We start from the raw sequence: 8598 nt of genomic DNA on the forward strand, positions 1-8598 counted from the left end.
AACTTCAAGGTGGCGTCGCCACCCGCATTTTTCTTTTTTGAGTGTTTTCTTACTTACCAAGCATCTCACAGCAAACATGGTGCTCTTGGTATTGTCAAAGAGCAATTTACTAAAACGAGACAAACCTATTTTTTTCTTTAGTGTCTCTTTAACCCTTTGTGGTCCGAAACACATTCCCAGCTTCCATCCGTTCTGGTGCGAAACTAAAGGCTCAGAGCTCAAGTAAATTAAGTTTACTTACTCTTTTACAGATGGCGCATTATCTAATGAGAAAACAAGAGCGTGAATCACCCGCAAAAGAACTTGTCCAGCAGTAACCGACCACTGACCGCTGCAGCCGTGTTGCGTTGGCGGTCAGGGGCCAACAACGGACCACAAAGGGTTAAGGTCACCCATGACTACGGCATACTAGCTTCATTCCCTTTGCACTGCTATTTCAACATGCTCATAGAACTGTTCTACTTGGTCATCGTAGGCTGGATGTTGAAGTGTACCCTCATACTACTTTCAGTTTATATGTCTTACTTAGTTTTACCGCAACGCGTGCTACCCTTTATCAATGCTGTAGAATTCATCAATGTTGGCCGCAATGCATTTGTGGATTAGAAACCCCACACCATAACCTCTTCTCGGGAGGGACCTCTGTAACAGAGGCTGTGTGTCCATTAGTGAACACTGCCCATACATCCCCAGTTTTCCTAACCTCACTAAAGTCTACGATACCCCACTTAATGCCGGATAATTGCTCGAGTAGCTATGCCAATCTATATTCACTTGAGAAGATTCGAATGCTGAATATTGCTTACTTTCGTCTCCAGTGGCAGCTTGCCTAGAACTTTAATGCATCTGGAGTCACATTTCAAATCCATTGAATGCATTTCGTAGGTAAAAAAAAAATAAGATTTTTTTTTAATTGGTAAGACAAGAGGTATGGAAGTAGCACCAGCTTCACTGATATAAGCTGGTGTTACTGCATGTTTCAAAGCCACGAAAACACAAGTTTCCGTCAATGCATCATCCCCCCTCCACTTTCTTTTTTCTTTTTCCCCGTAGAGCAACAGAAGTTAGAATGCTAAGGTGAAGTCATCCAAGAAGGTTTGCAGAAAGCCTAAAACCATGTGCACTTTTTATAAGCTTATCAAACCCCGATGAATAGTTGTTTTCGATTAACGCTATCACAGCAACCAAAATTCGTGAGCGATGCACGCATGACGGCACTGTGCAACAAGTTTCTCTTTTTTTTTTTTTTCCGAATCGCGTGCACAAAACTGACTACAGAGACAAATGATTAACATTATTAAAGAATTTTCGCACAGCTGGTAAAGCTACTGAATGCAGCATCAGCCCCTTTCACGCTACAAGCATGCGTGCAGCGGCATACGATCGATACAAATGCAGCCGGTGCTGAAACACAACACATGAACTCAGTATTTCTGCACTTACATTTCAACTAGCTTATAAGCATTTGGCAGCAGTTTCAGATACAGTTACACATTGACGGCAAAAAAATAAATAAATAAATAAATAAATAAATAAATATACAAGTAGAAATTTGCCGTCCTAGTGGTGTTGTCGTGTCCATGTATCACAGTGCGCCACATCGACGCTACAGAGACGATCAGCACGACCAGCGGCTTCTAGAAGCCTAACAAAGCGAAGAATCAGAAGTATATAGCCGTTTTTATTTTATCCACGACAACATCGATCTCTTACTGCCGTGCCAGGACGAGACAACGATATTAATAAATAAACACGAAGATGTGGCAACATTTATCACACGAAATACACAAATCGCGCACGTGAAGCTTGTCGGTACAACACCGGCTAGCTTACGACGAGCACAAGATGTTACTATTGCTACTATCTCCCGACGCTCAGCTATGCTATGCTTTGGCACGAGTCACCGTGCCATCGCGAGATAAATGGGTGAATAGAGAGGTACGCTGCTTGAAGATATATATTTGGAAGAAAAGAATTCAACTAGCAATACTCACAAAGGCAATTTCCACGTCGAATACCACCCCAAGCGCCCAAGCCCAAGCCAAGCGACCAACTGCTCCAGAGGCGTTCTCAGTGTTTTCGACATGCATATTGTTGCTGCTTAAACTCAGCCAATGCGACCAGCTTTGCACAATGTTTTAACTGTTAACAATAATTGTTCTATAATAATTAGTCAATTCCGTTTCTGTACTTGAATAACAATACGTTTACATACTATTGAGAATAAAAATACGAGGCAACGGTGTTTTTCACTAAAGAAAAAATCTAGTATTTGGGGAGTATTTCTGTCACACACACGCTCATGAAAGATCGAGTAAAAAGGGCGTCTTTTTGTTTTACAACAACACTCTAAAAAAAATCGAGTATTTGGGGAGTACTTTTGCCACACAACGATAATCGTCATCTGGCTTGCTCGCGTGCCATTTGTGACCGGGAAGTGCCGGGACCGCGGTGATAACGCGAGGAAAGTACGCGAGGTGCACTCTAAAAAAAAAAAGCGAGTATTTGGGGAGTATTTCTGCTACACAACAATAATCGTCATCCACCTCGCGTACTTTCCTCGCGTTATCACCGCGGTCCCGGCACTTGCCAGTCACGAACGGCGCGCACGTTATCAGCGTGACATAGCATTCTTGATAGGAAAGTGACGAGAGCCGGGTTTTCAAGAAAGGAAATGCGAGCAAGCCAGATGACGATTATCGTTGTGTAGCAGAAATACTCCCCAAATACTCGCTTTTTTCTTAGAGTGTGGATGACGATTATCGTTGTGTGGCAGAAACACTCCTTAATACTCGATTTTTTCTTTTCAATTTTTTCGATTTCTTTTCGCAGCGTTTTTCTGCCAATTCTACTGATGTAAAGTGCAACATTTTATTAACACCAAGACTATATATATCTGTGGCATGAGCTATTTGCACACTCTAAACACAATGTTGTACAATTTTATTGATCCATTATTCTCTTGCTCGCGCCGAAAAAAACTGCTGAATAGGTTATCCCATAACATCTAACTGCATGAAGCCCTTATTTTTGCATAAAAGAGTGAAAGAATGAGTGCTTTAACGATACGAGATATTTAGGCAACTCTTCGTACGAGTTTACAATAATTATTCAGGTGTCTGAATGTGCAACTTGCCTGTCCAATCTACTCCAGAATGTGAAATTAGCTGCTCATTTTGGAACAGCGCAAAAGGAAGACACAGAAGAAGACTAAACGAGACTGTTTAGTCTTCTGTGTTTTTCGTATTTCGTGCTGTTCCAAAATGAACCCGAACCAATACTAGCCCAACTCTCCCTTTTGCTGAAATCATCTGCTTTAGGGCGATGCAAAATAACCTGCTCCAGAGCGCTCCAAAATGAAAATTTTGCTGCTCCAAAATGGAAATTTTTCTGATACGAAAATGCTCCAAGTCAGAAGCCCTCGGTAACATTACTGCTGCTCCCCCCCCCCCCCCCCCTCAGAGAGCTATGAGCGTCCAAGAAGAGAGGCTCTCTATGGCTACAGCTATGGCTAAGCCACGGCCGCCGTGGCTAAGCACGTGTCTCGCAATATACGGGGGGGGGGGGGGGTGTAATGTCCGGCTGGAAGTGGGGATCGTGGTAAAGGAGAGGGTTGCCGCAATGGCTTCAGCTCCGCTTCGTTGGGCAAAGCACACTCTTTTTATCTTGCTAGCTATCTCCGTGTCTTCTCATGACCCTCGGCTAAGCTTTCTTTGGTGCTCACCAGCTGTGGGTGAGGAGGGTTTTAGCTAGTGTGCCTCGATGCGTGCACGCGCAACAAAACGCGCATCAAGGCACCCTAGCTTTAGCGAACCTTGCAAGCTTCGCTTGAAAAAAAAAAAAAAACACAGTGCGGCCTGTTGCGTCGTGCTGAGACACACGGGCACAAGTGGGACGCTGTGTTGACAGTTCTGTCCGAGTTGGCGCTAGTAGACGTACAGCCTAAAGTGTCTCGATGTCCTTCTCGCCAGTCATGCAGTCAGCCACGCGCTTTTAGAACAAAAATAGAGAAAAATAATGTCGTTCTTGTGTAGCGATTGGTGTAGTTATCAATTCTGCGCTCAATGCAGCTCCACTACTGTGAAACCTGAGGAAGTGCGTACGTAGCACAGGCACCCAGCGATTCCTGTTCGTAGAGTCCCTGCTGCTCAGTTTACCTAACCGTCGATGACGTCAATGTTTTAGGGAAGCCTGCAAGGTTTCTCCGGCACGAGTAGAATCTGGTTTTAGGGAGATTCGCAAACTCGTTGTGCGACATGCGCGCCACTTTTTGATGCGCTTATTTCCTATTGAGATACGTGTCGTCTGCAGCGAGTTCCGTCAGGTTGTTTCCCCCTTCAGATGTAACAGCGGAGAAGCGCCGGTGAGATGAGAATTTTTGAAGTTCCCCATTGACGGCAATGGGGAACTTCAACGAGGAAGCTGCCGTATGACCAAATGGGAAGCTAGCCGTCAATTGGGAACTTCAAAAATTATTTTCTTCCTTAAAACAAAAAATAATGTAATGACAAAACTTGACATATAAGAAGAACTAATAATTTCCTTTCAATTGAGGTACAAAGCTGATTTTTAATTGGAGCGCCACGAGGTCTTAATTGCGTGAAAATGATGATTTTCTCAAATTCATGATTTTTTCTCGTAAAATTTAGAAACATCAGTGGTCTGAAAATATTTGTAACGGGAAATATACCATCTATAAAATAGGTATTAATTACTCAGATATTCATACATAGCACCACATTATAAGGGAAAAAAATGCAAACATGGAACATTTTGGCAAAATTTCTGGAGGCGTATATGACTGAAAAATTGCAGTAATATTATTGAGCTTCGAACACCTTACACAAACGCCTATGATTAATATCTAAACCAAATTTGGCACTGAAACAAGAAACGATACTCTCAGAATCTTCTTTCTGACAAACAATACTCAGACGGCATTCTGCGAAATTCAGAACGCTCCCACGTGACCAAAATTTTTTTTTCTCTCCGAGATATTCTAGCAATTCGCTGTTTTCAATGCAAGAAATGAGCACGATTTCTTTCGAAAGCATTTGAGATGGTCGCCAAAATGGCTGGGACAGTTGGACGTTTGGCGTGCAATGACCCACTGAAAGTAAGCCGAGCGTTCGAAGAAAAAAAAAAGACAGAAAAGGCTCAAGGTCATGCTGATGAATGAACGCAGCTTCTTGCCCCGTTATCAACACCCCCCCTCCTACTTGCGCAGCTTTGAGCGCGCATGGAGGAGGGGGGGGGGGGGTGAAGGCGCTTAGAGTGTGCGACAAATCCCTGGAACTCTGCTCGTACTTGACGATTCCAAATATTTTTGCGGCAGTCGTGTTGCAGGACCCCTTACCTGTAATCAAAAAGATGTTTGGAAGACAGACCTCAAAGGGGGGAGGGGAGAGGGGAACACTGGTGTGTCCCCCTCCCTCTTCCCAGCAGAAACACCAACTGGCAGAAAACACCACCTAGACTCCTGCTCTCTGCTCTACTGCTCTGCTGAGTCAAATAGCATGCTCTACAGGAGTCCAGGTGGCGTTTTCGGCCCCTGAGCGTATTCGGGATCTATGTGGACGCGTAAACAAAGAAAAAATGGGGCAGCGACCACTTGCTCCATGCAGCACCGCAGACGTTTTGTAAAACGCTCGCGCAATGTAGTCTAGAGGTACAGGCGCGGAATGCAGCGGCCAAGCGCCGAAAGTGGTCGCTACCTGAAGTTGGTGGCGCCGACGCGCGCTTCAAGCGCGATTTCCTCGACCACACGTTCGCGGCCACAGCTGCAAGGTCTGCGACAGCTTGTGGTTCGACAACAACCTGACCACAATCGCTACTATAACAACGTGTGACGTCTTTATATGGCAGTAGAGGAATTGCACGGAGCATTCATGGTTTACCCGATTATCTCCGAGCCAGCTCCTCAATCATCATTCACCTCGTGGATATAGCGTACGTGATTCTTCTTTTTTTGTATCTGTTTCTTTCTGTCTTTCTTTCTCACTCTATCCACTTTTTTCTCGCTCTTTCTACATTTCTTGCCCTCTCTCTCTATTTATCGCTCCCTTTTTCTTTCTATCTCTTTCTTTCTCTCTCTCTTTTTCCTGTGTTCGTTTTCGTTTGACGCTCGCGCCTGCTGTACACGGTAGCGGGGCTTGCCCAATTCCCGTGGCGCATATCCACCTGAATGAATGATTGAATCAATGAATGAATGAACAACTTTATTTGTTTCTGTTTAAAGGGAAGGGGGCAATGGGACAGAGGGTTGGGAAAGGAACTACTTGAAGTAGGCCTCCTCTACCCTCTCAGCCCACTCCAGGATGGCCTCCATGTCGGGCCTCGAGCTGCGCTCGAGGGTGCTTAGGGCAGCGCCACATGATGTGGTTTAAGTACGGTATATTCTAGGGATCGTAGTTTAAGTCTGCTGTGGAATTGGCGCATAATTTACAAGAGGTAGAAGGGTAACTGGAGGGATGAATGCGGTGTAGGACGTAAGGGGGGGGGTGGAGTTTTGCACGACTGAGCACAAGTTACCGATAGCTTAAACAGCTTCACTGTAAAGAGAAAGAAGAAAGAGCGCGTGCCGGTTCATGATGATGATAGTTTTTTTACGATGGAGCACAAGTTACCGACAGCTTAAACAGATTCGCTGTTAAAATGATAGGCGTAAAAGAAATAGGAAGACTGCGGAGTGGATCAGAGAACAAACAGGGGTACGATATATCCTAGTAGATATTAAAAGGAAAAAAAATGACCTGGGCAGGCCACGTAGTGAGGAGGACAAAGAACCGATGATCATTAGAGCGTCGGAATGGAAATCAAGAGATGGGAAAACGGGGACGGGGGTTGTTAGGTGGAGCGACTAAATTAAAAATTCCGGGGCATAAGATGGAATCAGCTTGATCCAGTCGGCGGCGCGAGTTGTTACTATACGGTTTAGAGGCAATTCGTTTTTTTATGACATACATTGTTGTCGGCTCTATCTACGTGGCTGCTGTGAGTCGATGAATGCGCAGACGTGTTGAGTGTGTTAGTTGGGCCGAGCTGAACAAGGGGGCGAAGGTTCCGCCTGCGATTAACCTGCTTGGCCATGCTCGTCATGCTGTAGCTTGCAATGACTGCAGAGCACATAGGCATTAAAATAACGCACCCTCAGGAAAGAAGAGTCCACAGAGAGATGTCGTACACCCGCACGAACGGTTTAACAGCGTTTTAACCCTGAAAATACTTATTATATGCAATTAAACCCATTCTCGCCAGCTGCTCTAAGTAGGCGCTGACAAATCATCGGGGCGAAGCTATCTATCCCGTTCGGGGTGAGCTGAAAAGAAAAAAAAAACGTAGAAGAACGGTATTGTTCGCCATATTAAAAGTAGTGCGCTGTTCACACGTTATTTTGACGTCGTCAGTTCTCGCGGGTTTATGACGTCGCGTGACAGGGAGACCATATTAGCGCTGATCGAAAATTTCTGGCGAAGAGCGCATGACTAATGGCGATAAAGATGCGGTGTCGAAAATAACTTTTTGTCTTTCATACATTCTACCCGAGGCTGCGCGCACAGTCATTGCGCAATGGGACGTATATGCGCCTTCCACTGCATCGCATCACAAACAGCTAATTGCTGATACAGAGCAGGAACGAAACTGAGTGCTTTTAGATGCGAAGCAGCTCTTGCTCGGGGGTATGTCCTGCAGCCTAGTAGTCCGCACTCACACTACGCATGCGCAACTTTCCTCCTTCCCTCTCTCCAACAGCTGCGCGTTACACTCTCCACTTCTCTACCAGAACCTGCTTGCGCTTCTCCTGCGTTCTCGCTTCTGCTCTCGCGGCGCATGCGCTACTCTCCTCCTCTAGTCTCCTCTCCTTCAAGTGGTAAAGCGCTGCGCGCGTTCAGTCCAGCGCTTGCTTCGGTTGACTCCTCTGAAATGCGGGCTCGACATGCCGAAATTCTCTCCTGCGCAGCGCCGCGATGAGCGCCAGCGCATGAGCGTCCCCTCCCCCTCTCTCTCCCCTCCTACACTGCCTCCCTCTCGCGCGCCTGTCGACCGCGTTCCCCGCTCGCCCTGTGAGAATTAACGGCCAGGCTAGAGGGAAGACACGACGCGCGTAGTGTTCCTCTTCGCGTTCCACGACTCGAGGTTGGTAGCATGCCCGAGGTCGGTAGCATGCCCAACGAACGCCAACGGAACGCGATCCTGCAAGTGCTCCGGCTTCGCATCGCCTCATGATCCCCTTTAGCGGGAGATGGTGTTTTGTTACACCATCCCAGCATAGGCGTTGTTATGACTGGCAGTCGGTGCCGACGCGCTGGCCATCAGAATCGGCGGGCGAGGCGTTCTCACACTGCTAGAACACTTGCACGGCAAAGCCGGACACAATGGGCCACCTGGGCTTGACTTGGTATGTTGCCGAAACGACATGGCCTGTATATTTGGACAGGAGTCGCCGCAGACCCTTTTCTGCATTCGGGAAGAAAGCACGAGGAACCTGTTGCCCTGCTTCCCCCACAAGCGTGCCGTCGACCACCTGACCCTTGCTGTTTCGAGAGCGCAACGACCCCTCAGCAACAGTGAAATGGACTGTGCCATGGTGGGTGGGGT

At 46.5% G+C, this 8598-nt stretch overlaps 1 protein-coding gene across 3 annotated transcripts in view; it reads right to left on the bottom strand.

The window, feature by feature from the left end:
* The window catches only part of LOC119404246 (cell division cycle and apoptosis regulator protein 1), a 221614-nt gene extending 219533 nt beyond the window's left edge, over positions 1 to 2081 (bottom strand). For 2 of the 3 annotated variants that reach the window (XM_037670826.2, XM_049418290.1), the window contains exon 1: positions 1995 to 2014. The gene's annotated coding sequence lies outside the window, so the exon portion shown is untranslated. Of the gene's footprint in view, positions 1 to 1994 lie in introns of all 3 variants that reach the window. The other variant, XM_049418286.1, reaches the window with a different exon arrangement.
* Positions 2082 to 8598: the final 6517 nt, after the last annotated feature.

This window comes from Rhipicephalus sanguineus, chromosome 1, assembly GCF_013339695.2.
Source record: "Rhipicephalus sanguineus isolate Rsan-2018 chromosome 1, BIME_Rsan_1.4, whole genome shotgun sequence".
NCBI classification, from domain to species: Eukaryota; Metazoa; Arthropoda; class Arachnida; order Ixodida; family Ixodidae; genus Rhipicephalus; species Rhipicephalus sanguineus.